The sequence below is a fragment of the Bos mutus genome, unplaced genomic scaffold (assembly GCF_027580195.1).
Source record: "Bos mutus isolate GX-2022 unplaced genomic scaffold, NWIPB_WYAK_1.1 CTG348, whole genome shotgun sequence".
NCBI classification, from domain to species: Eukaryota; Metazoa; Chordata; class Mammalia; order Artiodactyla; family Bovidae; genus Bos; species Bos mutus.
Window position 1 is genome coordinate 177,213 of NW_027219835.1, and position 27,755 is coordinate 204,967.

The 27,755-nt window shown below is 40.3% G+C and overlaps 1 pseudogene; it reads left to right on the forward strand.

The window, feature by feature from the left end:
• The first annotated feature begins 643 nt into the window (after positions 1–643).
• On the forward strand, positions 644–27,315 carry LOC102277410 (F-box only protein 16-like; annotated as a pseudogene).
• The last annotated feature ends 440 nt before the right edge of the window (positions 27,316–27,755 follow it).

Genomic DNA, 27,755 nt, shown 5'->3' on the forward strand with positions numbered 1-27,755 from the left:
GAAGGCAGACATATACAGAACTGGGTGTCTAAAACCAGTGTATTTTCCCCAATAAACCCAAATCTGTCCATATGTAAATTCTTGGCCTTGTCCATTGTACTATTCTACTTCTTAAATATGGTAGCAAGCTAGAGCCCTTGTTAGCTAGATGTCAGAAAGGTAACAGAGGAAGAAGGAGGTCACAAGGGACAAAGATGGAGTAATTCAGATTGCACGATGATTTCATAAATACTTCTTTCTGACCAATATGGTATGTTCTTAGCTAAGAGTGATTCTGATTTTTCCCCTTGGTCCAATGAAAATCAAACAGAGTTAAACAGACCTGGGTCTGATTCCCTGTTTCACCACCTACTGTCTGTATAACTCTGGGCAAAGCATGTAACTTCAGTGAGCCTCATTTTCTTCATCTGTAAAATAAGCTAAAACCCACCACCTTACCATATTGTTATGGGTTTTAATTGAGCAAATCTGTTAAGTGCCTGACATATAAAATGCTCCCAGTAAATGTTACTCTCCCCCTAGTCCCTGTCCCAGTGTACTAAAAAAGATTATATGGTATTAGTATTTTTAGTATTCTGAAGATTGTATGATTCATTTCTTCTGCAGATGTAGTTTTTCTTACAGAAGAATATCCAGTTATTTCATGATGGCATTTGCACCTCCAAAAAACACAAATGGTCCCAAAATGCAGACAAAGATGAGTACCTGAACACCCCTAAACCATCAGCTTTTAAATGACCGGGTGAGTAATAACAACTATTTTATTAGTTGAAATCATGCTTTAAAGGAAAAAAAAAAAAAAAACATTAAAATTTTGGTAATCAAAACATGAACAGGAATTGCTTAGGATTGTGTAGTGGATTAAAAAAAATGAAGGATTTCTTCAAATATTTTAATTGAAAAAAACTGAAATAAATTTAGAACAAAAAGAAAGAAAACCTTAATTGAGCCCCAGTTACATGGCCAGAGTTGGCAAGAGATACAGAGTTCCTGCTTAGAAAGAAAGATCTAAGGGACTTCCCTGGTGGTCCAGTGGCTAAGACTCTCTGCTCCCAGGGCTGGGGCCCAGGTTCTATCACTGGCCGGGAATTCGGTCCCACATACTGCAACTAAAGACCTTGTGTGCTGCAACTAAGACCCAACACAGACAAATAAATTAATAAATATTTTTTAAAAAGATTTAGGAGATGAGAAGACAGAGTGTCTACCAGCTCCCCTTCACCTCCATATCCAACTGGTTTTCAGGTTCTGTGAGTCTTCCTACTAGGTCTCTTCATCCAGACCCCTCTTCTCCTTTGACTTGTGTACATCTAGCTCCACATTCTCAGTTCACATACTCACCCCCCTTCGCCTGGCACATTGCAGTAACCCCTCAGCTGGTTTCACTGTCTCTAATCCATCCTCTATTCTGGTCCCAGAAAGATCTTTCTAAAATACCAAACTAATCCTATGAAGCAAAAGCAATAACAGACTGCTCCAAAGGATAACTTCCACCCTACCTCCCGTGCATAGCACTGAGGACCCTTCATGTGTGTTAGTCACTGAGTTGTGTCTGACTCTTGGAGACCCCATGGACTATAGCCGGCAAGGCTCCTCTGTCTGTGGGATTCTCCTGGCAAGAATACTGGAGTAGGTTGCCATGACCCCCTCCAAGGGATCTTCATGACCCACGGATCGAACCCAGTGTCCTTTATATCACCTGCATTAGCAAGTGAGTTTTCTTTTTTTAATTTATTTGGTTGCAATTTTTTTGAAGCATGTGAACCCTTAGTTGCAGCATGTGGGATCTAGTTCCCTGACCAGAAATCAACCCCAGGCCCCCTGCATTGGGAGCATGGAGTCTTAGCCCCTGGACCACCAGGGAAGTCCCAGCAGGTGAGTTCTTTAACACTGGCTCCACCTGGGAAGCCTGAATAGCTTTTGTCAAATTTTATGAGAATTTCTAGGGAATTCCCTGGTGGCCCAGTGGCTCAGAGTCTGTGCTCCCAATGCAGGGGGCTGGGTTCCATCTGTGTTCAGGAAACTAGATCCCACATGCTGCAAGAGTTTGCATGCTGCAGCTAAAGAACCCACATGGCACAACTAAGACCCAGTGCAGTCAAATAAATAAAAATGTTTAAAAATTTCATGATAATTTCTAGATGAGCAATGATAAGAGAAATAACAATTTCTATTAGAAATGATATTTATTTTGTTGTTCAGAACTGCCATTTTATACCCCCCCTCCATTTTTATTTTGGTTTGCTGCTAAGTCACTTCAGTCGTGTCCGACTCTGTGTGACCCCATAGATGGAAGCCCACCAGGCTCCCCCGTCTCTGGGATTCTCCAGGCAAGAACACTGGAGTGGGTTGCCATTTCCTTCTCCAATGCGTGAAAGTGAAAAGTGAAAGGGAAGTCGCTCAGTCATGTCTGACTCTAGCGACCCCATGGACTGCAGCCTACCAGGCTCCTCTGTCCATGGGATTTTCTAGACAAAAGAATTGGAGTGGGATGCCATTGCCTTCTCCGTTATTTTGGTTTAGTTAGGTTCTAGTTTGGAGTAAAAGTATTTTCAAAAATCTTAGCCTGCCGTATGTAAAATAGATAGGCAATGGGAATTTTCTGCATGGCTCAGGAAACTCACACAGGGGCACTGTATCAACCTAGAGGGGTGGGATGGGGAGGGAGAGGAGAGGGAGGTTCAAAAGGGAAGGGATATATGCATACCTATGGCTGATTCATGTTGAGGTTTGACAGAAAACAACAAAATTCTGTAAAGCAAAATCCTTCAATAAAAATATAATTAAAGTTTAAAAGAACTGTCAAATTACTATGTTGTACAGCTGAAACTAACATTATATGTCAATTATAATTTGATAAAAATTAAATATAATACAAATCAAAAAAATCTTGGCCCATGTATATACCCATATGTATGTGAATGACTGTATCAGTACTTAGACACACACATGGAATTTGCATATGCATACAGCAAACTGTTAATAGTGTGTGCATATGTGCTCAGTCTTGTCCAACTCTTTGCAACTCCACAGACTCTAGCCCTCCAGGCTCCTCTGTCCATGGAATTTTCCAGGCAAGAATATTAGAGTGGGTTGCCATGCCCTCCTCCAAAGAATCTTCCCATCCCAGGGATTAAACCCACGTCTCTTTATGTCTCCTGCATTGGCAGGTGGATTCTTTACCAGTTGAGCCACCAGAGAAGCCTAACTATCAATAGTGGTTTCCCCTAAAAAGTTGGACGACATGAAAGAGTGGGAGGGAAGTCTGTTAGAAGAGAGAGTTTTTGTTTTTTACCATATACAGTGCAATGATATTTAACAATTTAAAAAACAAATATGAGTAAAAGCGAGCAAAGAACAGTAATGCTGAGAATTGAAAAACACAGATTCCAGATCAGCTATACTAAATAATCTCCTGCTTGACTTCAGCGAGTCTCTTATGCCTCTGATCTTTACTACCTGCCTTTGGAAATTGAGTGGCTTGGATCAGATGACCTCAAAGGTCCCTTCCAGGTCTAACATTCTGACACTGTGAAAGGGATTAACAATAGATACCTAAGTTTACAGCTGGGCAGACCATGTCCATACGATAACTTCAAGGGCTTTTCTAACACTTCTACAACAGGGCATTTGCCAATGATCAGAGTAATTTTGATGTCCACTTTTTTTGTTTTGGCCACACTGCACAGCCTATGGAATTTTAGTTTGCTGGCCAGGGATAGAATCCAGGCACCCTGCATTGCAAGCATAGAGTCTTAAACACTGTACCACTAGGGAAGTCCCTTGTTTTTGTTTTAATTTTGCCTTTTTTCTATTCTGTAGTAAAATGAAAAATATGAAACTGTTTCAGTCTAAAATAAACCTCATAGGAGTTTAACTTCACAAGAGGCTTTAAGCAGAGAGATTGAGTTCAAATGTAGATGCCAAAATTATAGCATCATCAGATTACAAGATAATTCAGGCCTTGTGAAAACTTCGAGAGGAGGAATGTTTTATAAGTATGTATTTCTTTGCTGTCTATGTAGAGTTTTTTTTTTTTTTTCCATCTAGTGTTTTAATGGAAAGTGATCATTTTTTTTTTTTTTTTTTAATATGGTTCATACATGTAGTACAGTACACATGTAGTTAAAAGGATGTTCTGAGAAAAAGCACCTAATCACCATCCATTGGTCATAATTTAGGAGCCCCAAAATGTCTTATGCCTCCATGGTAATGATGTCACATGGTGTATGCAACCACAGTGTCAACAGACTAAAATAACAACCATGGGATTTTGACTTAACAGCAGGCTCTGAGTAAACTGTGATGTAAACAAACTGCAGCATTCTGCAAGGAAAGACGACTCTCTCTAATGTTTTCCACTTGAAGTGATACTGTTTCCAGGCTCTTTTTTTATTTTAATTGAAGTATGGCTGATTTACAATGTTGTGTTAGTTTCAAGTGTACAGCAAAAGGATTCAGTTATACATATCTATTCTTTTTCAGATTATTTCCCTTATGGGTGATTACACAATATTGAGTAGTGTATGTACTATAAGTAGGTCCTTGTTGGTTATTTATTTTATATATAGCAGTTTGTATATGTTAATCCCAAACTCCCGATTTATCCTCCCAACCCTCTTCCAGCTTTTTAAGATCAAAAATCTGATTGCAAATCCTTGGAATGAAGACTTGCTCCCAACCAGAGACTATAAGATTTTGAGTCTGCCTGAGGGCCTGACAGTTAAATAATTTGTTTCAAACTATACTTCTTGTCAAGAGTAGAGTCAGAACCAGATCTGAGTTTGTCTAGTGTTTCTGTTTCTGCCCCTCATGCCTATCAGTTCCTACCTGACTCTAATCGCCTTTTGGTGAAGAACTGGATTTGCTTGGACTCTGCTTAGACTTGGTCATTGGCCCTCTAAAGACCCTATCTCCTACCCTCTTTATTTGATTTTATTATCAATGACTGACTTTATTTATTATTTATTTATTTAAATATTTATTTTATTTATTTGTTTGACTGCACTGGGTCTTCATTATGGCATGCAGGATCTCTAGATGCGGCGTGTGGAATCTTTTTAGTTGCAGCAAGTGGAATCTAGTTCCCTGACCAGAGATGGAGCTCGGGCCCCTACATAGGGAGTTTGGAGTCTTAGCCACTAGACAACAAGGGAAGTCCCCCTGCCACTTTCTTGCTGACTCTCCACACCCCTTCAAGTCATTGCCCCTTTCTTTCTGATGCTTTCTATTGTCATTGGACACCACGATGGTCCTCCCAACCTCCTTTTGAAAGGAGGTTGTCATCCTGGGACCTAATTGTTTTTGTTTTTCCCATTGTCAGGTCAAACCATGGGCAGCAATTCATTGAGAATGTAAGGCTTGAGGTCGGAATAAGGAAGATTAAGGTTGGGGGTCAGAATAGAAAGACCATGGTTCTAGCAGGGTTTCCTAGGTGTTAGTGATGAAGAATCTGCCTGTCAATGCAGGACATGCAAGAGACGTGGGTTTGATCCATGGGTCAGGAAGATTCCCCTAGAGTAGGAAATGGCAACCCAGTCCAGTATTCTTGCCTGGGAAATCCCATGGACAGAGGAGCCTGGTGGGCTACAGTCCATGGGGTCTCCAAGACTTGGACGTAACTGAGCACACTTGCACTGCATGGCTTTCTAGTGAGGAAACAAGTATACTATTCAGCTGAACATACAGTCTGGAACCAATGATTTTTCTTTAAAATCTATAAAGGTAACCCTTTGGGCCTCTGCTTATCCTCTCTAAAACAGAAAAATTGAACAAAAAGATCCTAAGATTCCTTTTAGCCCTAAAATTCTATGACATCTGAATCTTGTTATTGTTCAGTCAGCAGGTGTTTTGTTGAGATCTTCCCCTGGAACCTGTGGATCATATAAGGGAAAGTAGCTGTAATCTACCTGGGAAGAGAAAATGAACAGAATCACCTGGTGGGCAATAGCGAATCCTAGAAAGGCCAGGTGGAGCATGGGCTGCAAGTGGAGGAGGAGTTGGGAAGAGTGAGACCAGTGGGTGCCAGAAAATTGCTGGTGCCTGAGACTTGGGAGGAGAATTAGGTGCTTGATAGGACTTTGTTAGACACTCTTGTGGGTTCAGGAAATTTGTGAATCCTGATTTTTCTCTCTTTTTTTTTTTGTTATTCTTTATTTTTTCTTGGCTGCACTGAGTCTTTGTTGGTGCACAAGGGCTTTCTCCAGTTGCAGCAAGTGGGGGCTACTCTCTAGTTACAGTACGTGGACTCTAGGACATGTGGGATCAATAGTTGTGGATCACTGGCTTAGTTGCCCCAAGGCATGTGGAATCTTCCCGGACCAGGAATGGAACCTGTATGTCCTGCATTGGCAGGCAGATTCTTAACCCCTGGACCACCATGAAAGCCCTGAATCCTGATTTTTCAGTCTTCTGAAAAATTCTGTAGTTTTTTTTTTTTTTTTTCTTAATAGGCTCTCTTCTATTTTCTTTTTCTTTGCTTTTTTTGACCACTCCATTGGCCTGTGGGACCTTAATTGCCCAACTAGGGATTGAACCCTGGCTTTCTGCAGTGGAAACACAGTCTTAACCACTGGACCACCAAGGAAATCCCCTCTTCTATTGTCATCTAGAAATTCTGAGATTATCTGTCACTGTTATTTGAGGGTCCTAGTAGCCCAGGGGGCAGTTAATTAGGAGGGAGGAGAAAATGGTATTCTTTTTCTTCTTCTCTAAAGTATAAAAAGTGTCTACCTGTGATATGTGATATTCCCTGGTAAGTAGCAAAGATGGCATTTTACAGGCCTTGAGGTTGTTGTTGAATCAATTATTTCAGTCTCCATTTTGCCTGCCCTTTGAAAGCAGAATTTGGAGTCTAAAAAAAGGAAGGAAAACAGATCAAAGCATGAAACCAGCTCCTCATCCTCCTCCACAAAAGGGAAGAAATAGCCCTGAGCTAGTTTCTAAATAGAAACATTCTGACAGTGTGAGAGAATTTAGAAAGTGCCAGGAGGAAGGGGAAACATGGAGCCCAATTTTGAAAGCCAGCAGAGCGCAGGGTGGGCACGGGAGACAGTCACACCTGTCTCCTGCTATCTCTGGCTTCCTGGCTCCAGCTCACCCTCCTCTGCCAAACCTTCTCACTCTAGCTGTCCCTTCCTCACCCATTCAGATAGATACACAAGTGACTGAAGATCAGGAAAACACCTCTCCACTAATATGTAAATACACTCACATGGTAGCAATACATCCAAAGGATATTCATTTGTCACAAGCATATTCATTCCTTCCAGCAAGCTTGAGCACCTGTAATATGCCACGTACAGCACTCTGCAGTGGAGAAGTCAAGGTGAATAAGACATAATTTCTGTCCTCAATGGTATATAACAACAAACCTATACAGATAAACACTAAGCTATAAGCCCAGAGGCACACATATGCAAACATATATGTAATGTACACCCACTGGTATGTGAACTCATGAAATAAAAAAACAGAGCTGCTCACTCATAAATTTCACAAGTTCTAATACTAGTCATGCTGAAATATTTGGAGGGAGGTTGTCCATTTTCCTATTTTTCCTTTGTCAGTTTTGTCATCGCCTTTCAAATTCCAAAAATGATTTCACTTTATAGTTTCATTCTTTTCTTATTTCTTGCCTTAAAAAAATTATTTATTCTTTAAGATGAATTGTCTCACATGGAGAAACTGAGAAAAAGGAAAGTTTGCCCAAGTTATAAATAAAGTTACCCTTTCAGGTACAAAATCTTTATACTCAGTTGATAAAATGGAAAAGACTGTCAATATTTAGTGATTGATCCTTTAATGATGTCTTTTTAAAATTTTATTTATTTTATTTTTGACTGTGCTGGGTTTTCATTGCTGTGCAGGGGCTTTATTTCGTTTTGGCAAGCAGGGGCCACTCTCTGGCTGCAGTGAGCAGGCTTCTCATTATGGTGGCTTCTCTTGTTGGGGAGCAGGGGCTCTAGGGCATGCAGGCTTCAGTACTTGTAGCACATGTGCTTAGTTGCACTGAGGCACGTGGAATCTTTTGGAACCAAGGATTGAGCCCATGTCCCCTGCATTGGCAGGGAGATACTTAACCACTGGACCATCAGGGAAGTCCTACTCATGTCTTTTTAATGGGTATTTTGAACCACAAAATATGAAATCATTCCATCTTTTTTTTCTTTTTAATTGTAGGTATTTGAAGAAAGAAGAGCTCTGCTTGAAAGTATACTTGATTCTAAGTCAGAAGGAGAAGGACAAACACCATATGAATATCACTTATATGTGGAATCTAAACTGTGGCACCAATGAACCTACCCTCAAAACAGAAACAGTTTCACAGACATAGAGAGCAGACTTGCTGTCGCCAAGCAGGAGGAAAGGAGGGAGCAGGACGGACCGGGAGTTTGGGGTTGGTAGATGCAAGCTATTACATTTAGAATGGCTAAGCAACAAGGTCCTACTGTATAGCACAGGGAACTATATCTAGTATCCTGGAATAAACCGTAATGAAAAAGAACATTAACAAAGTAATGTATATAAATCTATATATCCATATCTAAGTTTCTTTCACACTTCCTGAAAGGAAACACAGTCTCAATGACCATTATCCATGACCAAAGTACAGTAAGTCCACTCTGTATGAATGAGTTCTGTTCCAAAAGTGAATTCATAGGTCCAATTTGATCGTAAATCCAACACAGTCAGCCTCGGTACCCAGCTAACACAACTGGATACACCCCGCTGTTTGTAAGCTTGCTTCCACACATCCTGGGCTTGAAATTAAAAAACTGCCCTACTGTCTGTAAAGTACACAAAAGCACAGCCACCTGTAGAGGATGGACACACATGACCGTGCATGCCAGACACATGAACTAATGTGATTGGACATGCGAACACACATTCGCATCTTTGAAAGTTCAAAACTCAAATGTTTGTTTGAGGGGACTTTATCCATCTCTGGCTAATGTGTATTACTCATCAAATTCCTCTACAGTCTCAGAGAGTCTCTTTCACCCAAGAGAACTGGAAACATGGTCATACAAAAATGTATACACTAATGTTCACAGTGGCATTATTCATAATTGTCAAAAATGTAAACACCCAAACGTCCATTTGGTGAGAAATGGATAAACAAAATGGGGTCTAGCCAAACAATGGAACAGTATTCAGCCTTAAAATGAAAGGCAGTTCTGTTTCAAGCTACTCACATGAATGAACTTTGAAGACACTGTGCTATGTGAAATAAACCAGACACAAAAGGACCAATATTGTTTGATTCCACTTTTATGAAGTTCTTAGAATAGGCAAATTCACAGAGAAAGAAAGTAAAATAGAGGTTACGAAGAAATAGGGACGTTATTTAACGGGTAGAGCTTCAGCTTGAGTTTTAAAAACAGTCCTGCAGATGGATGGTAGGGATGTTGCACAACAGTGTGAGTGTGCACCATGTCATTGAACTGTACACTTAAAAATGGTTAAATGTTAAAAAGCACAGGCAAGAAAAAAGAATGAAGTACTGATATATGCTACAACATAGATAAACTTTGAACATAGTATGCTGAGTGAAAGAAACCAAACACCAAAGCCATCTGGTATATGACTCCATTTATATGAAATATTCAAAATAGACAAATACATACAGACAGAAAATAGATGAGTGGTTTCTAGGGGCCAGGGAGCAGGGGAGGAGTGACTGACTGTAATGGGTATGAAATTTATTTGAGGGGTAATGAAAACGTTCTGAAATTAGACAGTAGTGCTGGCTTTACAGCCTTGTTAATATACTAAAATGCTGGGTGGTGTGGTGTATGAATTGTACCTTAATTAAAAAAAAAATCAGGATCCCTTTTAAAAAATTATACTTGGATTTCTTTAACTCTAGATGTATATAATGAACTCAAAATAGTCCATCTTTAAAGCACACAGTCAAAGCCTTCTTTCCTTTTAAGGGAGCATCTTTGCCCCAGAATATAGCAGTAGACAGAATATCCTACCCTGTGAGTTACTGAGATTCATTTTCCCGTATGTCTTAGTCCATTCCCGGTGCTATAACAAAACACTGGTGGGGGCAGGGGCTTATAAACAGCAGAAAATATATTTCTCATAGTTCTAGAGGCTGGAAAGTCCAAGATCAAGGTGCTAGCAGACTCAGTGTCTGGTGGGAACCTGCTTTCTGGCTCAGAGACTCTCCATGTGTCTTCACATGACAAAAGGGCTAGGTCAGTCTGTAGTCTCTTTAATAAAGGACACTAAACCCATTCATTGCACATGGAGCAACAGACTGGTTCCAAAGTGGAAAAGAATCTGTATGTCAAGGCTATGGTTTGCTCTCTTGTCAGTCTGATTATTTAACTTATATGCAGAGTACATCATGAGAAATGCTGGGCTGGAGAAATCCCATCAACTGGAATCAAGATTGCTGGGAGAAATATCCATAACCTCAGATATGCAAATGACACCACCCTTATGGCAGAGCATGGGAACTAAAATCCCTCTTGATGAAAGTGAAAGAGGAGAGTGAAAAAGTTCCTCTCAAAGCTCAGCATTCCTCCTGGAAGATCATGGCATCTGGGCCCATCAATTTCATGGGAAATAGATAAACATTCAAACATCATAAAACTCTGTCATCTTTGTTCTTTTTGTGGGCTTTAAAATCACTGCAGATGGTGACTGGTCTATAAGCTGAAATTAAAAGACATTTACTAACCTTGGAAGAAAAATTATGACCAACCTAGATAGCATATTGAAAAGCAGAGACATTACTTTTGCCAACAAGTTTCTATATCCTCTAGTCAAGGAAATGGTTTTTCCAGTGGTTGTATGGATGTGAGAGTTGGACTGTCACAGAAAGCTGAGAGCCGAAGAATTGATGCTTTTGAACTGTGGTGTTGAGAAGACTTGGAGAGTCCCTTGACTGCAAGACGATCCAGCCAGTCCATTCTGAAGGAGAGGGACAATGGGATTTCTTTGGAAGGAATGATGCTAAAGCTGAAACTCCAGTACTCTTTTTTTTATTTTTATTTGAAAGTTGACTCATTGGAAAAGACTCTGATGCTGCCAATTATGGGCAAAGGAGAATGGGATGACAGAGGATAAGATGGCTGGATGGCATCACTGACTCGATGGACATGAGTCTGAGTGAACTCTGGAAGTTGGTGATGGACAGGGCAGCCTGGCATGCTGCAATTCATGGGGTCACAAAGAGTTGGACATGACTGGTGACTGAACTGAACATGATATTGAACATGTTTCAACCCATTCATGAGGGCTTCCCTGGTGGCTTCATTGGTATGGCTGACCAGCCCTCTGTCATTGCCAACACTTTATACAGTGGTAAAGAATCCGCCTGCCAATCAGGAAACTTTCTGATTCACTCTCTGGGTCAGGAAGATCCCCATCTTTCTAAATGGCAACCCACTCCAGTATTCTTGCCTGGGAAATCCCATCAACAGAGGAGCCTGGTGGGCTCCAATCCATGGTGTCAAAGAAGTGATTCATAACTGTATTCTTTTGAGCATGGATGAGTAAATTCATATATGAATGTATCCCTCATGACCATAATCCTTTCAAAGGCCCCACCCATCTCCCTCAGTGGACACCACAGGGTTAGGGTTTCAGTTTATAAATTAGGGGTGACATAAACATTCAATCCATCATAAAGCTCTGTATCTTACTGTTCTTGTTTGTCTGATTTAGTCACCATTCTTTTCTGTACTGGACAGAAAGCTCCAGTCAAAAGACAATTTACTAACCTAAAGATAAAAAAAAAAGTCATGTACACGGTGTTTTTGGAAGACTTTACATATACCCTGGAGAAAGAAATGGCAACCCATTCCAGTATTCTTGCCTGGAAAAACCCCATGAACAGAGGAGCCCAGCACTTTACAGTCCATGGGGTCACAAACAGTTGGACATGACTGATCAACTTCATTTACTTTTACAAGAAAAGGCACTATAAATTTCCTTCAGACAGGAAAACTGCAAAAAGGGTGGAAGAGACTCTTACCTGGAGAGCCTTTTGTGTCTTTTGAATTTTTAATCATGTGAATGTTTTTAATCATGTGAAGGTAATATCTATTCAAAATAATAATAAAATTTTATAAAATAAATTCACTAAAAATGGCAAAATGAGAAATACCGAAATTTAAAATCTAGCTAAGTTTTTCTCATATTGTATTTGTGTTTTTAAACTAATTTTGTTACCAAAAACTTAAAAAAGAGACTTATTAAAAAAGCAAATAGATAAAATAAAATAAAATGACTATATTTGCATTTTCATTCTACTTACTATGAATGGAAATCCCTAAATTAATATAACCAGGGCTAATGTTCAGGCAGAATACATTGGTATGGCTGACCAGCATCTGTCTATTTTGATTGGTTGGTAGCATTGCCAGTTGTTAAACATTTTTAATATCACCCTGGATAAAATTCAAGGTCTTCAAACTTTTAAAAAGATCTTGTTAATTCTTTTCTTTTACCATAACTAATAGAAGCATGTATTTCAAAGGTCACTGATATTTGCAAAGATCACTAATTCTCTCTCTACTCCAATCAGCCAAACTACAGGGTCAGGCATGGTTTTACCATGCTCCTTGTTGTACATTGCTTGATGCTATCAGGCATTTAATAAATATTTTCTAAATGCATAAACGATACTCACTGGGTTTTCTCTTTTGCCCAACAACAAACTTATTCCATAAATTCACTGGATCATATGGTAATCTTTATACCTCCATGAAAGCCACAGGAATTAAGTTTGAAGGGGATATTTCCAGTTTATTTTTATTCAGTGTTATCTCTCCATTTTAGGCTTTATTTGTCTGTGTGTTTTATGAACAACATAACAGATGGATAACATAAGGAATGCGTTTTCAATAAAAAAAAAAAAAAAAAAAAGGAGAGAAGTAAGCATACAGGTTTTTTTAAATTTTCCTTTATTTATGGCTGTGCTGAGTCTTCCTCACTGCACAGGCTTTTCTCTAATTGTGGTGTGCAAGCTTCTCAGCCATGGCTTCTCTTGTTGCAGATCATGGGCTCTAGAGCCTTCTCATTTAAGTTGTGGCATGTGGGATCAACACAGGCTCAGTAGTTGTGGCTCATGGGCTTAGTTGCTCTGCTGCATGTAGGATCTTCCCAGGTCAGGGATCAAACCCATGTTACCTGCATTGGCAGGTAGATTCTTTACCACTGAGCCACCAGGGAAGCCCAAGGATACTGATTTTTAAACTTAGCATTACTTGGGATTTTCATTGTAGGAGTCAAGTATTGGCTTTAAAGCACAATCTCATATTAGAAGTAAAGTCACTTCTAAAAACAATTGGGATAGTAAGGGGCAAGATGTAATGTGAAACCTATTCAATGATAGACAATCCAAAAATATTTTATATTTAGCCATGTGTGCATGCTCAGTCGTGTCTGACTCTTTTGCGACCCCATGAACTGTAGCCCACCAAATTCCTCTGTCCATGGGATTCTCCAGGCAAGAATATTGGAGTGGGTTGCCATTTCCTTCTCCAGGGGATCTTCCCAATGACAGGGATCAAACCCAGGTTTCCTGCATTGCAGACAGATTCTTTACCAGCTGAGCCACCAGTGAAGCCCAAGATAATATAACCAAAAAGCAAAAAAATAACAGCCTCTTCCTTCATCTTGACCTCACTGACTGAGAACTTTCCTTTCCTTGCCATTTGGTGTGAGATGAGTGGCACTGATGCCCTAGCAATGGTTCTCACATCTTCAAAGTACAGCAAGAATCTTTGTAACAACTACTCTGAAAATGGGATTTTCACAATCCTATTGTCAAGAAATCCCAAAGTAACTATGAAATATAATTATGATATGATTTGATAGTATTGTTGCCGTTTAGTCACTAAGTCGTGTCTGAGTCTTTTGCAACCCCATGGACTGTAAACCTACCAGGCTCCTCTGTCCATGTGATTTCCCAAGCAAGAATACTAGAGCCAGTTGCCATTTCCTTCTTCAAGGGATCTTCCTGACCCAGGGATTGACCCCCTGTCCCCTGCTTGGCGGGAGTATTCTTGTCCACTGAGTCACCAGTGATGACCATATAAGATAGTATAGCATTAAATAATATAGCACAATGTCGTATACTAATTATATATGATATTAATGTTAAAAAGGAACTAACTGCAAAATGAGGTATCGTACATGGTACTAGGATAAGAAAATGGTCCTAGCTGCTCCCCTGTCTCACATATTAGATCCCTGGCTATGATGGTATGGCTCCTTTTTTTTGAAGAGCTGAAGCAAGAGATGTGGACAGATATATATATATACTATATATATATATATATATATATATATATATATATATATATAATATATTTATAAAAAAAACCCCAGGAACCTACTGTATAGCACAAGGAACTATATCCAATATCTTATAATAACCTACAGTGGAAAAGAATCTAAAACGGAGTGTATGTATGTATGTATATATATATATATATATATATATATATATATATATATAAATCACTATGCTAGATACCTAAAACATTGTAAAATAACAATGCTTCAATTTAGAAATTCTTTAGAAAAGAGAAAGATACTGCGATTACCAAATTAAAGTCCACCTCATGCAAAGAGTTGACTCATTGGAAAAGACTCACAGGAGGAAAGGGGACAACAGAGGATGATGATGGCTGGATGGCATCACTGACTCAATGGACGTGAGTCTGAGTGAACTCCGGGAGTTGGTGATAGACAGGGAGGCCTGGTGTGCTGCAATTCATGGGGTCACAAAGAGTTGCTGAGCAACTGAACTGAACTGAATTCTTCCATGGATTATCTACTTTTTGGATTATTCCCAGCACCTTTTAAATTCCAAGGGGATTTTCCCCAGCTGTTAAGCATTCTTCTCAGTCACCTACTCACCTTCAACTGGTAGAAGTTCAAGGAATGCAAATTCATTTTCTATTAGACTAAATAAACACAATTAGAAAGGAGAACCCCCCGAGGCAAAGAACACCTATCAAAGCCAAATATAAATTATCTTTGACTGTTATAATCCAGGAAATAAATGAGAAACCAATGTAATTATCTTTTTAATCTCTAGCGGAAAAGATTTGAATGTTTTCTTTTATAGATTTCTTCAGTGCTTTATAACCCTAATGTTCTTTTATACTCATTCTAAATCACTGTTCTTCAATCTGAGCCTGTTCTCTTCTTCTGGGCATCCATGAAAATAATTGAGCTGACTTCAATCCTTGCAAATGTGCTTCCTGTCCTTGTTAATGTACAAACATGGCAACTTTATGCTTTGTAATTTAATTATTGTATATCTAATGATTTACCCCTCATGCTTATTATTTTTAACATCACTGTGATATTTTATAACAGGGGTCTCCAACCTCTGGGCCACAGACCCATTGGTACCTCACATCAGATCAGCAGTGGCATCACATTAGAAATAAAGTGCACAATAAATGTAATCCTGTAGTTTTTCCAGTAGTCATGTATGGATGTGAGAATTGAACCATAAAGAAGGCTGAGCGATGAAGAATTGATGCTTTTGAACTATGGTGTTGGAGAAGACTCTTGAGAGTCCCTTGAACTGCAAGGAGATCAAATCAGTCAATCCTAAAGGAAGTCAGTCCTGAATATTCATTGGAAGGACTGATACTGAAGCTGAAACTCCATACTTTGGCCACCAGATGTGAAGAGCCGACTCATTAGAAAAGACTGATGCTGGGAAAGATTAAAGGCAGGAGGAGAAGGGGACCACAGAGGACCAGATGGTAGGAAAACATCACTGACTCAATGGAGATGAGTTTGAGCCAGCTCCAGGAGATGGTGAAGGACAGGGAAGTCTGGCATGCAGCAGCCCATGGAGTTGCAAAGAGTCGGACATGACTGAGCAACTGAACTACAACAAAATTTAATGTGCTTGAATCACCCTGAAGCCAGCCCTCCATGCCTGTTCCTCCAGTCTGTGGAAAAATTCTCTTCTATGAAACTGGTCCCTGGTGCCAAAAGTTTGGGGACCACTGTTTATAATATTAGCTACCATGAGTACAATGAGTCATACACTCTTTTAGAAATTTTATACATATTTTCATTTATTTAATCTTCCCAATAACTCTAAATTTAGATATAAGAGATTCTTAGTGAGACTGAATGGCCTCATTCCCAAAGCCCCCATGCATCCTTAATGCCATATTTTCTCTTATCATGTTGCTGAGCTGATTCACTATTGTGAGGCATTTGGGGTTATTTCTGATTTACTGTAGTGATAATTATACCCCATAAAAATTTCTTCCCTAATCATCCTGGGTCCCCACATAGCTCAGTTTCTACAGAGTAGCACGTAGCACTGCCCAAAGTAATTTTAAAGATGAATACCAATTTTCATGTTGTCTCTCAAAGAAAAATCACAGGGGATTCAATTCAGAACTCATAACACTACTTACCAGATCCCCTTTCTTCATTCCTCAGTTCTCTCACATTGTGTAACTGCTGGAAAGGCAGTTACAGTCTGAACTGCCACAAACTGCCTACAAGCCAAAACCCTGCAGCTCTCCTGTCTCCATATGCCCCTCACTGGCTCCTTGTTTTATAGATCGCCACAGCATCGTGGGCTGGTCCTTACCCTGGCCCTCACCATTCTGGTCTGGCTTCTCTATCATTCTAATAACCCATCCCCAAAGGAAAGAAGTCTCATTTTATGTTAGTTGGAAATATGGACTGTGCAGAAACAGGCCGAGAGGAAATCTGGGAACATTCATACATGAATATATTTTATTCACTAATTTGTAAGTTAAGGTTTCTGATTTTTTTTTTTTCATTTGAGAGTCCCCCATTCCCCATGAATGATAGTGTCCAAAGTGAGATTGATGAGTGCTGAAAAGATCTGGCAACAGTGAATAGATTTTATTTAAAATTCTTTGGTTTGGCTGCACTGGGTCTTTGTTGCAGCACACAGGCTTTCTCTAGTTGTGGCATGTAGGATCTTAGTTCCCCAAGCAGGTATCAACCCTAGTCCCTTGCATTGGAAGGCAGATTCTTTTTATTTATTTGTTTATGGCTGAGGTGGGTCTTCGTTGCTGTGTGTGGGCTTTCTCTAGTTGTTGTGAGCATGGGACCACTCCTCCCTACTTGCAGTACACAGTCTTCCTACTGCAGTGGCTTCTCTTGTTGCAGAGCTCTAGGGTGCTTGGGCTTCAGTCGCTGTGGTGTGTGGGCTCAATAGTTGTGGCTTTCAGGCTTACTTGACTTGTAGCATGTGGAATCATCCCAGACCAGGGACGGAACCCATGTCCCCTGAACTGGCGGATTCTTAACCACTGGACTTCCAAGGAAGTCCCACAGTGAATGGTTTTAATCAAGAAGTACTCCAACTAATTAAAAAAAAGAAAAAGATCCTATGATTACAAAGAAGTTGACTTGTCATAAGTCTTGTCAAAAATACATTTTTACTTTATATGCCTTTTTAGGTGGTCAATGTACTTTATAATTAAAACTAAAGTATTATAAAATTCTGATTACTTTATCAGATCAGATCAGATCAGATCAGTTGCTCAGTCGTGTCTGACTCTTTGCGACCCCATGAATCGCAGCACGCCAGGCCTCCCTGTCCATCACCAACTCCTGGAGTTCACTCAGACTCACGTCCATTGAGTCAGTGATGCCATCCAGCCATCATCATCCTCTGTCGTCCCCTTCTCCTCCTGCCCCCAATCCCTCCCAGCATCAGAGTCTTTTCCAATGAGTCAACTCTTTGCATGAGGTGGCCAAAGTACTGGAGTTTCAGCTTTAGCATCATTCCTTCCAAAGAAATACCAGGGCTGATTACTTTATAATAACTAGCAAATATCTATTGGTGAAATGCAATAGCGTATAAAATACAAGTAGCCCCAAACTTCCTGTTTTCTCTTCTCTAATGGACTAAAGAAGAAAAACAGAGATTTAGACTCTGATAACAGCTCCTTCAGCTGCTAGCTGTTCCCATAAGAGCCTTTCTTTTGATTTTGGCCAGCTCTCACACTCTCATCTTTGATCAGTCACTAATCTTGGGACTGGTTTGAGGTCATCACTGGGGAAAATTGTGAAGTAACCCAAGCGTTTATTTGGTATGCCCCAGATTGCTTTGGCATGTACTTCCTGTCTCTGGCACTCTTTTTTTTTTTTCCAGGTCCTCCTATCAACTTTTCCTTTCCAATCATATCAATCATTTACATATTAGTAGGACTTTAATTCAGAGAAGGCAATGGCACCCCACTCCAGTATTCTTGCCTGGAAAATCCCAGGGACAGAGGAGCCTGTTGGGCTGCCATCCATGGGGTTGCACAGAGTCAGACACAACTGACGCGACTTAGCAGCAGCAGCAGCAGCAGGACTTTAACTCGGAGAAGGCAGTGGCACCCCACTCCAGTACTCTTGCCTGGAAAATCCCATGGGCAGAGGAGCCTAGTAGGCTGCAGTCCATGGGGTCGCTAAGGGTCAGACATGACTGAGGCACTTCACTTTCTCTTCACCTTCATGCATTGGAGAAGGAAACGACAACCCACTCCAGTGTTCTTGCCTGGAGAATCCCAGGGACGGAGGAGCCTGGTGGGCTGCCTCCTATGCGATCACACAGAGTCGGACACGACTGAAGCAACTTAGCAGCAGCAGCAGGACTTTAATTGGGGCTTCCCAGGTGGTGCTAGTGGTAAAGAATCCACTTGCCAATGCAGGAGACCCAAAAGACACAAGTTCGATCCCTGGGTTGGGAAGATCCCTTGGAATAGGAAATGGCACCTCATCCCAGTATTCTTGCCTGGAAAATTCCATGGACAGAGGAGCCTAGTGGGCTCAGCAAATAGTCAGACAAATGAGTGACTGAGAACACACACATGCACAGGACTTTAACTCTATATACTCCCCCTTCTCAGAGATGTTTGCTTGTATCGCCTTATCTCTAATTGCGAACGCAAAGGTTTGTTTCTGGTCCTGGAGTTTTAATCACTAATGAGCTGATATAGAAACTGTTGGGGGGACACTGACTGCACAGGTGTCTTCTCTTAAGGTTGTACAGACAGTCCGTGGCTTAAGATGCTTTGGCTTAGCAACTTTTTGGCTTTACAGTGATGCTGTAAAAGTGATAGATGTTCAGTGGACATTGAAAATTTTGTATTTGGGTTTTTGGGGGAGGGGTGGCTAGCCATGTGCACTAGGATACTCATTTATGGTGCTGCGCAGCCAATGAGCCACAGCTCCCAGTCAGCCACTCGGTCACAAGAGTACAGGCCAAATACACTTAAAACCATCAGTACCCAGACAGCCATTCTGGTTTCACATTCAGAGTGCTTGTGTACATGCTAAGTTGCATCAGTCGTGTCCAACTCTGTGCAACCTCATGGACTGTAGCCCACCAGGCTCCTCTGTTCATGAAACTCTCCAGGCAAGAATACTGGAGTGGATTGCCATTCCCTTCTCCAGGTGTAGTAGTCAATAAATTACATGAACTAGTCAACACTTTATTATAAAATAGGCTTTGTGGTAGATGATTTTGCCCAACTGTAGGTTCATGTGAGGGCTTCCCTGGTGGCTCAGTGATAAAGAATACCTCTGTCAATGCAGGAGACTCAGGTTTGATCCCTGAGTCAGGAAGATCCCATGGAGGAGGGCACATCAGCCCACTCCAGTATTCTTGCCTGGAGAATCCCATGGACACAGGAGCCTGGTGAGCAACAGTCTATGGGGTCGCAAAACAGCTGGACATGACTGAGCGCATCGAGGTTCATGTAAGCGTTCTGAGCACGTTAAGGTAGACTGGGCTAAGCTAGGATGTTTGGGAGGTTAAGTGTATTATGTGCATTTTTAATTTATGATATTTTCAACTTATGATGGATTAATTGGGATATAGCCCCATCAGAAGTTAAAGATCTATATTTTACAAGTCTGTATGTATTCTCAGTTTATGACTATGACCAGCTCCCAAATTTTTCTGTAACTCCAAGTTTTGAGGTCAAGTGCACATCTATGTCCACACCGGCCTTGCTTGGGCTCACACGCACAAATTTGAGAAAGAACAGGTAGGTGGCAAAACATGGGGTGTACTTGTTAGGGAAAGAAATGCATGCAACTCATTAATAAGTTACTAAACCCACTTTCTGTGCAGTTCTTTATCTCTTTCATAATGAGTCTCTGGTGTCAAACTAAAACCTGGAGCTTTTTTTTTTTTTTTTTTTTTTTTTTTTTTTTTTTTTTCCAATTTGACAAATGGACGGACACTCAGAGGAGAAGAATCCTGACAGTCCTGTTAGAACACTGCTCCCTGTCACAGCAAAAGTTCTGCTGTCGAAAGCTTCAGCAGAAAATTCCAGCAGAAGCTCTAGATTTTACTACCAAGCTCCCAAAGGTGTTATCTTTATATATCTTTTCTTTCCTGGACTCTCGAAGCCTTTGTCATTGTTCACAGGTACAGATAAAGAAGCAGTGTTTGGTGTTTTGTAAAGACAGCCTAGAAAACACTGAAACTTGAGGAAAAACAAGAAAGCAGGTATACAAAACCAAGCACTGCCAGGACGCTCACTACGTTTTGTTTGTACAGTTTGGATTGGCCCCCATCTCTTTGTATCTGGCTGTGCACTTAGTGCTCAAAGGGGAGAAAAAGTAAGCCATCGCTAAGTGTCCGTAAAATAGTATTAGCCAGTTGGGGAAATATGTACACATGTATATAATGGTTCATCAGCAGAATAGTCTTATATTGTACAGCTGCTGCTGCTAAGTCACTTTAGTCGTGTCTGACTCTGTGCGACCCCATAGACGGCAGCCCACCAGGCTCCCCCATCCCTGGGATTCTCTAGGCAAGAACACTGGAGTGGGTTGCCATTTCCTTCTCCAGTGCATGAAAGTGAAAAGTGAAACTGAAGTCGCTCAGTCGTGTCCGACTCTTAGCGACCCCATGGACTGCAGCCCACCAGGCTCCTCCATCCATGGGATTTTCCAAGCAAGAGTACTGGAGTGGGGTGCCGTTGCCTTCTCCATTGTTGCACAGCAGAGGACCATAATAAAACTTAAAGTGTAGAGTGCAGGCCATTCATAAATAGAAAGGCATGAAATAAGGTGCTAATGTGATAAATACAGAAGCATGTGAGACTAAAGGAGTTCAGAGTGGGCAAATATGCTCACAGGTTGGAAAAGCATCTGACCATTATTTTCTTACAAGTAATTCCATTGTGTATTCAACTATATTTTTTAAGATATAAAACTGATAGTCAGTTTTTGTTGATTTCTTTTCGTAGTCTATAAAGACCAGAAATTACCTGTTACTGTGCATTCACATGGTAACTTTAGTTTTTAAAATTAAGAAAATGAAAAAAAAATTAAGTAAATGAATGCAGTAAGATAGATGACGTATTTAATAATCGGTGTTGGGACAATCGGGCAGTATCTGGAAAAAAATTCTAGAAGGATAAAAGAATGATATGAAATTATGGGAAACCATTCCCTACTCAAAGGAGGGAATTCCCTGGTCCAGTGGTTAAGTCTCTCTTCTTTCAGTGCTGAGGGCAGAAGTTCATTCCCTGTTTAGGGGACTAAGATCCTGTAAGCCACCAGGAATGACTAAAGGGGGAAAAATGTAATTAAAGGAAATCTAGGGAAGGAAGACTTTGTGAGAAATCTATAATATTCAGAGCCTCGAAAGAAAATGTATAATTTAAAATCTTGCTTTATTTATTTTATATAATTTGTATTTATATTATATATGCTTTATAAATAAAGAAAGCAAGATTTTAAGTTGTGATTATAAACATTAAAATTTTCTCCATAGAGAAGAAAACTGTAAATAAATATAGACAGTAAACAGGAGGGAACTCCCTGGTAGTGGTTAGGACTCAGTGCTTTCACTGATGAGGGCTCAGATTCAACCCCTGGCCAGGAAACTAAGAACCCACAAGCTGCTGCAGTGTGGCCAAAAAAATTAAAATAAATGGGGGAAAAAACATATTGCCAGCAAAGGGGTAATTTTCTTATTTTTAAAAGAACGACTATAAATCTACATTAAAAAGAAAAAAAAAAGCAAAGCCTAGCAGAAAAATGAGCAAAGGCAGTGAGCAAATAGTTCACAGAAAGACAAGTAGATGTTTCTAAAATAGATAAAATGCTTAGCCTCATTTTCATGCCATCGTTTGTGACTCAGATGGATTGAGTTTCTTTTTTTCTTTTTTTAGTTTCTTTTTTAATGATAACATTTTATATTGTTAGGGGTGTGGGGAAACAAGCACCTTCATATGTTGCACCTTCATAGATAAATTGATGCAAACACCAAGGAGAGCAATTTGGTAGTACTCAATTTTTAAATAAAGGTTCCTGGACATTCCCTGGTGATCCAGTGGCTTTCACTACTAAGGGTGTGAGTTTGATCCTGGTTGGGGAACTGAGATCCTGCATGCCATGAGACATGGCTAAAAACGTAAACAATTTTTTTTAATTAAAAAAAATAAGATTACCTTTGGCCAGTAGTTCCACTTCTTGGAATTTGTCTGATTGGTATACTTCAACACATGCAAAATTTATGTCTATATAAGAATATTGTATCATTGTTTGTAGTAGGAAAATGTTGGAAACAATGGAAATGTCTGCTAATAGCAGACTGGTTGAAACTATCTCCTCAATATATCATCAATAATGCAATAAAGGTGCAGAATTATCCTACCACTTTGGAAATAATAAAAGAATGTATCCATATTTGTTGCTCTTCTGGAATGGCACACAAGAAGCCAGTGACAATGGTTATATTCAGGGAGAGAAATGAGTGGCTAGATGACAAGGATGAGAGAGCCTTTTTGTTTGTTTGTTTTTTACTTTATTTACAGTGTGCCCTTTGGTATCTTTGAATTTAGTATTGATGTACACATATTATTCTAAAATTGAAACAATTTGTTTTTTAAAAAACACAGTGTTTTAAATGCCAATGCTAAAGCTGAAACTTCAGTACTTTGGCCACCTCATGCGAAGAGTTGACTCATTGGAAAAGACTCTGATGATGGGAGGGATTGGGGCCAGGAGGAGAAGGGGATGACAGAGGATGAGATGGCTGGATGGCATCACTGACTCGATGGACGTGAGTTTGAGTGAACTTCGGGAGTTGGTGATGGACAGGGAGGCCTGGCATGCTGCGATTCATGGGGTTGCAAAGAGTCAGACAGGACTGAGCGACTGAACTGAACTGAACTGAACTGAATAGAGTTATCATTCCACCATATAATGAATTATTAGGCAGTCATTAGAAAACATGTTTTGGAAGAACACAGATGCTTATTATGTGTAAAATGAAGAAAGCATGAATTTAAATTGCATGCAGTTTCCCAATTTTGCTTTCATATATACCTGAAAAACAGAAAGGAAAATAACTCTACCAGCTTGTTGATAATGTTTGGTCATCTCTGATTGACAGGGTTCTGGGTATTGTTTTTTGGTTTCTCAGAATTTTCAGTTTTTCAGTGAGAATGTTATCAATCCAGGGAGATGTGATATGAAATAGATAATCTTATCATCTACGTGTACCATATGTCAATCTTGGTAGATTTCAGCATCATATTTTATTCCCAGAACTGTGAGGCAATTGTTCTTTGGCTAGATTTAAAGTAAACAATAAAGTCATTGCACCAAGATGAGCTTTGAGCTGTTTAAAAATGTGGTGGGGGTTGTCTTACAGTTTTGAAAGAGCTTACCTACCCTCAACTTTCCTCATTCCTGTTTAGTTTTAAACAAACAAAAAGCAGCAAAAATAAAAAAATAAAGCAAAATTTTATCTATCCCCAGTGCAGGGGGGGGGGGACCCCAACTTAACTATCCAGGTCTAAACCTGATCTAAGTCAAAAGAGGAAAAGGGTGAGAATTGAGAAAAACTTTCTCCCCATCCCCTCCCTCCCAAACTCCACATCTTGATTGAATTAACTAACCATATGAGGATTAAGGACAGTATAGTTTCATTCTGGGTTGCACAAAGTGGTTATGATCTCTGTTTCTGCTTGCAGTGTTGTATCAGATCCTCTAAGCCTTTTCCTCCATCTAGATCCTGAACCTACTGTTTCTCCTACTTGTGCCCCCTTCTGCTTCCCTCTCCCCTACATGTCTTATCTTCAGCCCATAAAATAATCCTGGACATAATAGAAACTCCATACACAATGGATGGAAGGAGGGAGGAAGAGAGACAGATAGATAAACAGATGTATGGGTAGTGAGTTCCACTACAGAGTGTTCTGCTCCTTTGGGGGGCACTCAAACATTATTTTGGAGAAGGCAATGGCACCCCACTCCAGTATTCCTGCCTGGAAAATCCCATGGATGGAGGAACCTGGTAGGCTGCAGTCCATGAGGTCGCTAAGGGTCGGACACGACTGAGCGACTTCACTTTGACTTTTCACTTTATGCATTGGAGAAGGAAATGGCAACCCACTCCAGTATTCTTGCCTGGAGAATCCCAGAGATGGGGGCGCCTGGTGGGCTGCCGTCTATGGGGTCACACAGAGTCGGACACGACTGAAGCGACTTAGCAGCAAACATTATTTATTATTGAGTTAACCTTGAAAAAGAGGCCAGTTTTCCAAAGATGAAATGAATGTGAAGATTAGCTTCATCTCTGCAATTCTGAATAAGAGACATGGAATGCCTAGTCTCAACTTTATATATGGACTTGACTCTAGTTTCTACTAAGACTTATTTAAAACCTGGAATAAATTATTTTAAAAACTACTACCCATAATAGGGCCACCTCCACCATTTGCTGGATATGTAGGATTGATCATAATGCTATGAAAATGGAATGTACAGAATACTTTTTAAAAAAGTATTAATTTGGCTGCACCAGGTGTCAGTTGCAGCACGTGGAATCCAGTTCCCTAACTGGGGATCAAACCCTGGCCTCCTGCACTGAAAGCATAGAATCTTAGCCACTAGACCACCAGGGAAGTCCCCAGGACAAATACTTAATGCTCTATTGAATTTTAAAGGCTATTTAAAACACACCAAACTCGTGCAAAGAGTTGACTCATTGGAAAATCCTCTGATGCTGGGAGGGATTGGGGGCAAGAGGAGAAGGGGATGACAGAGGATGAGATGGCTGGATGGCATCACTGACTCGATGGACGTGAGTCTGAGTGAACTCCGGGAGTTGGTGATGGACAGGGAGGCCTGGCATGCTGCAATTCATGGGGTCACAAAGAGTCGGACACGACTGAGCGACAGAACTGAACTGAACTGAATATAGTATTAGTCATTGTGTTCCCTTTATATATTTAGTTAAATCATAAGAATGGAGGGAAAACAGAAGCATATCATGAAAAAAATAAGCAATGTGCCAACTGGAGTTTCTGTAGCCTTCATATAACTTTCATACACAGACTCCCAGAGATCCTTCAGTTCAGTTCAGTTCAGTCACTCAGTCGTGTCCGACTCTTTGTGACCCCATGAATCGCAGCAGTCCAGACCTCCCTGTCCATCACCAACTCCCGGAGTTTACCAAACTCAGGTCCATTGAGTCAGTGATGCCATCCAGCCATCTCATCCTCTGTCGTCCCCTTCTCCTCCTGCCTTCAATTTTTCCCAGCATCAGGGTCTTTTCAAAAGAGTCAGCTCTTTGCATCAGGTGGCCAAAGTAATAGAGTTTCAGCTTCAACATCAGTCCCTCCAATAAACACCCAGGACTGATCTCCTTTAGGATGGACTGGTTGGATCTCCTTGTTGTCCAAGGGACTTTTAAGAGTCTTCTCCAACACCACAGTTCAAAAGCATCAATCCTTCAGTGCTCAGCTTTCTTTATAGTCCAACTCTCACATCCATACATGACTACTGGAAAAACCATAGCCTTAACTAGACGAACCTTTGTTGGCAAAGTAACGTCTCTGCTTTTGACTATGCTGTCTAGGTTGGTCATAACTTTCCTTCCAAGGAGTAAGCGTCTTTTAATTTCATGGCTGCAATCATCATCTGCAGTGATTTTGGAGCCCAGGAAAATAAAGTCAGCGACTGTTTCCACTGTCTCTCCATCTATTTTGCCATGAAGTGATGGGACCAGATGACATGATCTTAGTTTTCTGAATGTTGAGCTTTAAGCCAACTTTTTCACTCTCCTCTTTCATCAAGAGGCTCTTTAGTTCTTCTTCACTTTCTGCCATAAGAGTGGTGTCATCTGCATATCTGACATTATTGATATTTCTCCCAGCAATCTTGATTCCAGCTTGTGCTTCCTCCAGCCCAGCATTTCTCCTGATGTACTCTGCATAGAAGTTAAATAAGCAGGGTGACAGTATACAGCCTTGCTGTACTCCTTTTCCTATTTGGAACCAGTCTGTTGTTCCATGTCCAGTTCTAACTGTTGCTTCATGACCTGCATACAAGAGGCAGGTCAGGTGGTCTAGTATTCCCATCTCTTTCAGAATTTTCCAGAGTTTATTGTGATCCACACAGTAAAAGGCTTTGGCATAGCCAGAGATCTTTAGGAAGTTCCAAAGTCTTATCTGAAGCTAAGTTTCCCCATTTGCAAGGGGAGAATATTAATTATACTACCCTTCACGTTGTGATGAGGATGGTTAATAGGTGCTTGCTTAGTTGACTTGGATTCTGTCTGAATTAACATTAAAAAAAGAAAAAAGAAAAAGGGGTACCCAAAGCCAGTGCTCTGTGAGAACCTGAAGGGTTTGGATGGGGAGGGAGGTGGAAGTTGTGTTCAGGTTGGAGGGGACACATGTATACCTATGGCCAATCTATGGCAAAACCATCATAATGTTGTAAATTAATTATCCTCCAATTAAAATTTAAAAAAAAAAAATCTTCCTGCTTGGCTAGTTAGGAAGCACTTCAGGTAGGAGGTAACTTGGTTGTGATTTGGAGGAAAAGGACCAAAAAGAAACTAGTTGTGAATTCCAGGCCTGGTTTATCTAGTTAAAATTAGGTTTGCTCTGATTCATTCATGAATGAATCCATGAATCCACTTCCCCAGTGGCTCAGTGGTAAAGAACCCGCCTGCAGTGCAGGAAACACAGAGAAGTGGGTTCGATACCTGGATCAGGAAGATCCCCTGGAGGAGGGCATGGCAACCCACTCCAGAAAAAAAATAAAGAAGTTCTCTCAGTACCAGGGTGACAGCTCAAAATCTAGAGAAAGTTGACATGTAAACTGAATAGTTTTTTAAAATTGTTTTTTCAGGTGAGCTGGCATTGGAAGAAGTTAACTGAACTGGATCAGCTCTGGATGTTAAAATGTTTATGGTTTAACTGGTACATCAATGTCTCCCCAACTCCCTATGAGCAGGGTGTATGGAAGAAGCATTATATTCAAATGGTGAAAGAACTCCATGTTACCAAGCCCAAGGTAAATTTGGGAAAAGAAGCAACAAAATTACTAACATCAGCTACTTAGGAATTCTAGAACTATGTTGGAGAAGGCCATTGGTTCAAAAGAAATATACCATGACTTCAAAATTCCCTTGTTCTAAGAACTTAACAGCTCTTTTCAAGATAGCCATGTTAGTTGAAAGTCATCTGACACTCACAAACCACAATTCCACCCAGGTTAGGACTTGGAGCTCCTCATTCTCTCTAGATTCCTGGATTTCTGTGTCTCTGATGCCTACAGTATACAATTCTGACACGAGGATTCTGTGGGTAATGTGCAGTATTCATTACCTATGGGTCATCAAATTTTACTTAACTAATTCAAATTTTCTGTGATTCTACCAGGCAAACTGAAGTTTATGTTTCTATCATTTATAAAGAAAAGCTTGCAAAAAATTAGTAATTAGGAAAGGGCAT